Raw genomic sequence first — 7,500 nt, forward strand, 5'->3', positions numbered from 1 at the left:
GGCTCCACAAACCCCCCCTCCCTAGCTCCGCCCAGTAACAAGGTATCTCCCCGAGCCAGCGGAGTGTGATGGAGACCCACTGGGCTCAGAGAGGGAACCAGACTGACAGCAGAGCTTGTCCTCCCTCCCTCACCCGATGGGGGGGGCCCTGGTTGATGGTTAACCAGAACCTCCAGTGAGATAACTGATTCCTGCCGCCCCCTCCCAGCTCAGGAATAGATGAACAATCCTTCCATGAGCTACGTCAGGTCAGAGCCTGGTCACCGCCCAAAACCAGGCCTGTCTGTCTGAACGCTCTGAACGCCTGAACGCCCTGAACGCCCTGAACGCCCTGAACGCTCTGACGCTCTGAACGCTCTGAACGCTCTGAACGCTCTGACGCTCTGACCGCTCTGACGCTCTGACCGCTCTGACGCTCTGACCGCTCTGAACGCCTGAACGCTCTGAACGCCCTGAACGCTCTGACCGCTCTGAACGCTCTGACGCTCTGAACGCTCTGACGCCCTGAACGCTCTGACGCCCTGAACGCTCTGACGCTCTGAACGCCCTGAACGCCTGACCGCTCTGAACGCCCTGAACGCCCTGAACGCTCTGACGCTCTGACGCTCTGAACGCCCTGAACGCTCTGACGCCCTGAACGCTCTGAACGCCCTGAACGCTCTGAACGCTCTGACGCTCTGAACGCCCTGAACGCTCTGACCGTCTGACGCTCTGAACGCCCTGAACGCCCTGAACGCTCTGAACGCTCTGACGCTCTGAACGCTCTGAACGCTCTGACGCTCTGAACGCTCTGAACGCCCTGAACGCTCTGAACGCGCTGAACGCTCTGAACGCTCTGACGCTCTGAACGCTCTGACGCTCTGATGCTCTGAACGCTCTGACGCTCTGAACGCTCTGACGCTCTGAACGCTCTGAACGCTCTGACGCTCTGATGCTCTGAACGCTCTGAACGCTCTGACGCTCTGAACGCTCTGAACGCTCTGACGCTCTGATGCTCTGAACGCTCTGAACGCTCTGACGCTCTGATGCTCTGAACGCTCTGAACGCTCTGAACGCGCTGAACGCTCTGAACGCTCTGACGCTCTGAACGCTCTGAACGCTCTGAACGCTCTGATGCTCTGAACGCTCTGAACGCTCTGAACGCTCTGATGCTCTGAACGCTCTGAACGCTCTGACGCTCTGATGCTCTGAACGCTCTGAACGCTCTGAACGCTCTGAACGCTCTGAACGCTCTGACGCGCTGAACGCTCTGAACGCTCTGACGCGGCGCTCAGCAAACAGGCTTGTGTTTGAGGAGAAAGTGCCAGTACATGGCAGGGGGGTCAACGACCTCAGGTTCAACCGGCCTCCAACGTTTAACCACACTAAAGTTATAGTGGGCGCTCATAAACGTATTTCCTCTCTCGGCTCCCGACCACAAACCCACCGATCGACGGGAGGAACCGTTCTCACTAATCCAATCAGGACTGCAGATTGATTAATCCTCTCACCCTTCCATTGATGCTTGGAAGCTACGATTGGATCATTAGTTTGGCCGTTACAGGAAGTAAATGATGAATTCCGCTGATTGTAATATGATTAGCATCTTTTTGCGGCGGCTAACGGGGCCGGATCGGCGCGCGTTGCTCCACCTCTGGGGGCAGAGGTCGTCCGTTACAACATGTCCACGTTCGATCCGTCTGCCTCTTCTGCAATGGCCGTATTTGTTCAAGAGGAGCGCTGATCATTTCAAAGCAGGGGGGGGCCAGCGTGGAGCTACGAATGAGTCACCACAGCGAATCTTATCTCCTCTGCCATTAAACGCTTTTATTGCTGCTCCCATCTTACATTTCTGTGAACTCCTCAAGGAGCAGTCGTATAGCGGGCTGTAAAGAATAATCTGCTCGGTTCCAGCTTTCTGGAGCGGCAGCGCGACCCAGAAGTGAACGTGGAGGCGGGCCCTGCGGCCGACAGAGTAAAGCCTTGGAAGATGGCTGTCGCGGCGCGAGATGCTAACTGTCATCGCCACTTTAATACCGGGATGAAAACAGAAAACGATTCTGGACAGTCGTAAATGGGTTTCAGACGAGACGTTCACACCGCTGTCATGAAGCCACCGCCGGCAGCCTAACTTAGCTTAGCTTAGCACGAAGACAGCTAGCGGCTAGCACCCACATTTTTCACAAAGAATTATGTTTGAGAGAAAACATTTTAATTAGTGACTTTTAAAAATTGAACTCAGGCGACCTGTGTTTCCTTCCATTATGCTATGCTAAGCTAAATGTTGTAGCGTCACATTACAGGCACTTAAATCTAAGAGTGCTGTATTTATTTTCTTTAAAATGTTTGAACTTTCATTCAAGTATTTCATCTGCAGATCGAATTGTTTGTTTGACGAATGATCCTGAAGCTATTCTTCGCGTTGACAGCAGCGCTAGCGATCGTAGCGACTATCAGTCCACCGATTCGTTCTGATTTATCCATGTTAACGGGCCATTTGTGCAAAAAATATCTGATTGATACAGAAGATATTTTTGTTCTTGAGTGATGTCATCGTAGCATGCTAGCATGCTGACATTAGCATTCATGTGCACAGCATGACTGCAGACATTTCGGGTAATTATTACCTTGATCTCACTGCAGGCCGACTTACAGATGATAAAGAATACTAAATGAGATGATAAATGAACACGTGACCTTTTGAATCAATCACCTGTCAACACCTGTATACAAATGATGTGACCTTTACTTTGCTCCACACCTATAGGAAAGGGCTTTATCGTTTTTGTTTGTGTCCGAGTACTCAACACTATCAGTTATTTAGCAGCTCAAAAACAAATCACACCTGTTTGATCACCTTTAAATCACATTGTTCAGTTCATTTTAATGCTTTCATTTTGTGCCATTTTTAGTTTTAGTCTTAAAAATCGCTTTCCATTTCATTTCTATTTTGGTTGTCCTGTCTGACGCGTCCTGTCTTGGTGGACATTTGTGTATTTAATGTAACGGAGGCCGGCCTGCCGAGGCTGCCATGTTGAAACGAGATGTCTTATAATCAGTCACCCAAACTCCTGCCCCGGGGCTGAAAGTCAAAGGATCGCCGGGACCTGATGTAATACTTGTGATTCTCCCCTTTGAAACTTCAAAGTCCTGTCTATCTTCTGAACAGGAATCTCCGGCCACTGACCAAACTCCATTTGCAACCTCTGCCTGTCTGCGCCTTCTCCCCAGTGACTCCGTTCCATTTCCCAAAGTCCGACCCGGAGGCAACATCGGGTCGGACCTCGTTAAACAGAAACTCGGTCGGTGGGATGTGGACTACTGTGCGGCGAGGACTTCCTGTGTTGGTGTGTCGCCGGGGAGATGAGTTCGAGTGAAGCGGGACGAGCTGCTGCTCTGCTCGCCAGGTGAGTGATTGTCACGGCAACGACCTCGTCAACAGATACCGGTCTGTAAATACGAGCTCCGGCAAGGCCGGCGTGCCGCCGGGCTTCCGTCAGGAACGTCCGGCGCCTCTTTGATTTGGTTTAATCTGACAAATCCCGTCGGCTTGTCCTGCTTTCATAGAGCGAATCAAGTGTAACCTCAGAACCCCCCCTGCGGCGCTAGAGCCCCCGCCTCAAGCGTTTGGCGCTGAAATGAGGCCCTTCAACGCTAAAGGGAGGAAAACGTCGGCTGCTAAAATACGCAGCATCAATAGGATTGAACGAAAGCAAATGGCGAGCAGTTGGACTCAGAGCGGTCTGTCTGGAGGGCGGCCAGACATCGAGGGGCTCGCCGCCCTGACGGCGCCTCACGGCCCCGCGACGGGCGCCCATCGCCCAACCCGAGCGGTCGGATCTTCATCCCGTCAGGCTGGAACCTGCAGCCGCCGCTCTGAACCAAATAAGTCAACAATTGCATCAATAAACACGGAGCCCATGCGGGACGTAAATCAATCACAGTCCTCCTGATAAGCTCTGCAATCATTAACCGTTCTGCTGAGAATTCATTCCGACTTCTGGCCCGATCAGCAGCTCTGCTCTGAGCCTTTATCTCCGAGTGCTCCAGTCAGCGATCGATCGACATTTAACCTCCAATAACAAGGCAACAAAGATCTGGAGCTCCACGCCGCCGAGCCGCGACCGCTCAGCAGCTTGAGTTCAATCTGGCTCATGACGTGAAACCGCCGCCATCAGAGAGGACGCCTAAACGCCCCGTTAGAGTTAAAGCCCACCTTTAACGCTTAGTCCTGGTAAACGGACGGAGGGCCAAATAAAGATTAGCTCCAAGCCGAGGCCCGGACTGATCGAATGCTCATTGATAAATGTTTAAATGGCCGCATATAGTCAAGCTGCTCTACGGTGTTCCTGCTCAGGCTCACGTTTAAAGAGTTGCTTTTTTTCTGGGTAAACTTTACTGTTTCGGCTGGGCTAACTCACAAACTTTAAGCATTCAGTGTTTGATGAAATCCCCGTCTGTAAATGGCCGTGCTGATTTAAAATTAAACTTGTGATTTGGCTCTTTTGAACAGAGCCTGTTGAGATTTGAGGCCTCGTTTTAATTCCTCAACCTTCTGGAGCCTTTGTTCTGTGTCCGTATTCTTGTTTTTGTCCGCGTGTTTCGTTTCATAATGTCTCAGATTATACTCTTTCAGTACCTCCACACAGAAGACACACAGGTTCTCCAGCTACCTCCATGAACACGGACTCCGACCCCCATCCTGTTTGAACCCCCGGTTCTCAGGGTCCACCTTCCGTTCCGCCATTTTTGATGGGTATCTGAAAGTTAACTTTAGTGTTATGCTAACGACTGCTGCGCTAATAAATAGTGAAATGAAGCGGCCGACTGCTCGGTGCGTCACCGTTGCATTGTGGGAAATGTAGTATTGGTGCGTGTAAAAGATCTGCGGGCTTACTGCGGGCCAGTCCTAATAATAAATCAATATCATCCCAGGGGCCGCAGAAAACCTTCTCACGGGCCTGATGTGGCCCCCGGGCCTTGACTTTGACATATGTGACGTAGGAGTTAGAGATACTCCAATACTGAAAGTAATCCATTACCTCAGGAAACTATTAGAAGAGATTCTTAAAACAGTCCCAGATATTACTTGTATATATTGTTCAGTGAATTATGACTACATCATAAATAGCTTTTTAAAATTATGATAAATGATTGAATTAAAGTATTTTGATGGCATTTAAAAGTTCTATTGAAGTTCATTACAGGGTTTGAGTGTACGGTCGATGTTTTTAAGGAAGTGCAAATGAAGTAACTTGAATGGAACTAGAGAATACAGAATATTGTTCATGTATAATACTCATATAATGAACACATTAATTTAATGAAGCCACCAAAGAGACCCGAGTTTCTTAGATGTAGTATTACGTATCTTAAATGTGTGGTAGTTGGGTATTTGGAGTACTTCGTTACCTTTAAGAAGCGTCAGAGGTTCGCTGCTGCCCCCTTGTGGACACTCCAAGTATCACAGCAGGCGTTACATCCTGATGCAGCACTGAATTAATGAATTAATGATCAAACATTGATCCCAGAGGCTCCAATAACTTCACTTGTCGACATATATCAATTAAAAGATCAATAATTCTCCTCCCAAAGCTGAAAACGAACCGCGTTCACGCTCAGAGTGAGATTTGAGCATGAACGCGTTCGGAGCTTTAACTTCCACGGGTTTCCCGCCCAGACGTTCCGTTCAGAAAGACCTTCGTCTTCGTCTTTACCTGTCCCGGTGAGGCGCGGCGTCTCATCCTGACCAGACATCCCTCCGCAGGCTGGGAGGAGAAGCAGGCCCACCGGTACCGGATGGTGGACTCTGCCGGTCCCGTTTGGGCCCGCAGCCCGAGGGATAATCCCCTAATTCCTGTCACGATGAGATTTGATTGGAGACTTGAACACCGGGATTAAGAGTGAGTAAAAGGCTCCACGGACCGACACACAAACAGAACACTGGGTCCACACGGACCGACACACAAACAGAACACTGGGTCCACACGGACCGACACACAAACAGAACACTGGGTCCACACGGACCGACACACAGACAGAACACTGGGTCCACACGGACCGACACACAAACAGAACACTGGGTCCACACGGACCGACACACAAACAGAACACTGGGTCCACACGGACCGACACACAAACAGAACACTGGGTCCACACGGACCGACACACAGACAGAACACTGGGTCCACACGGACCGACACACAAACAGAACACTGGGTCCACACGGACCGACACACAGACAGAACACTGGGTCCACACGGACCGACACACAGACAGAACACTGGGTCCACACGGACCGACACACAAACAGAACACTGGGTCCACACGGACCGACACACAAACAGAACACTGGGTCCACACGGACCGACACACAGACAGAACACTGGGTCCACACGGACCGACACACAAACAGAACACTGGGTCCACACGGACCGACACACAGACAGAACACTGGGTCCACACGGACCGACACACAAACAGAACACTGGGTCCACACGGACCGACACACAGACAGAACACTGGGTCCACACGGACCGACACACAAACAGAACACTGGGTCCACACGGACCGACACACAAACAGAACACTGGGTCCACACGGACCGACACACAGACAGAACACTGGGTCCACACGGACCGACACACAGACAGAACACTGGGTCCACACGGACCGACACACAAACAGAACACTGGGTCCACACGGACCGACACACAAACAGAACACTGGGTCCACACGGACCGACACACAGACAGAACACTGGGTCCACACGGACCGACACACAAACAGAACACTGGGTCCACACGGACCGACACACAAACAGAACACTGGGTCCACACGGACCGACACACAGACAGAACACTGGGTCCACACGGACCGACACACAAACAGAACACTGGGTCCACACGGACCGACACACAAACAGAACACTGGGTCCACACGGACCGACACACAAACAGAACACTGGGTCCACACGGACCGACACACAAACAGAACACTGGGTCCACACGGACCGACACACAAACAGAACACTGGGTCCACACGGACCGACACACAAACAGAACACTGGGTCCACACGGACCGACACACAAACAGAACACTGGGTCCACACGGACCGACACACAGACAGAACACTGGGTCCACCTTTTAGCAGGATTTAATAAAGAAAAAGGTTTCATTCTTTCAGCAGTTTGAAACGGGACAAAGGTCGTAAAAACGACTTCCGTACTTTTACCTCGATGCAGTTCTTTTATGAATCCGACAATGATTTGCTCACTTTACCTGCGTCATTGATGAACGAGTTTACCTTTGGCAGATTAAATGCATACCTGGCTGATGATGACATCACGCCCCCCTAGAGCCCGACCTGCTGGCCTGGTTCTGCCTTTTGATGGGAAACGAATGATTTGGGTCATTTCTAACCGCCAGCTTTGCTTCCATCCAGGAGTCGGTCAGGGGGCGGTCCTCCCTGTGGCCCCGCCCCCGACACCACAGTTTGTCAGAATCATCTCGGTTCAGATG

General features: G+C 51.1%; 1 protein-coding gene across 1 annotated transcript in view; it reads right to left on the bottom strand.

The window, feature by feature from the left end:
* The window catches only part of hnf4a (hepatocyte nuclear factor 4, alpha), an 11,864-nt gene that overhangs the window by 1,826 nt on the left and 2,538 nt on the right, over nt 1-7,500 (bottom strand). The gene's annotated exons all lie outside the window — the stretch shown is intronic.

Source organism: Brachionichthys hirsutus, chromosome 2, assembly GCF_040956055.1.
Source record: "Brachionichthys hirsutus isolate HB-005 chromosome 2, CSIRO-AGI_Bhir_v1, whole genome shotgun sequence".
NCBI lineage: Eukaryota > Metazoa > Chordata > Actinopteri > Lophiiformes > Brachionichthyidae > Brachionichthys > Brachionichthys hirsutus.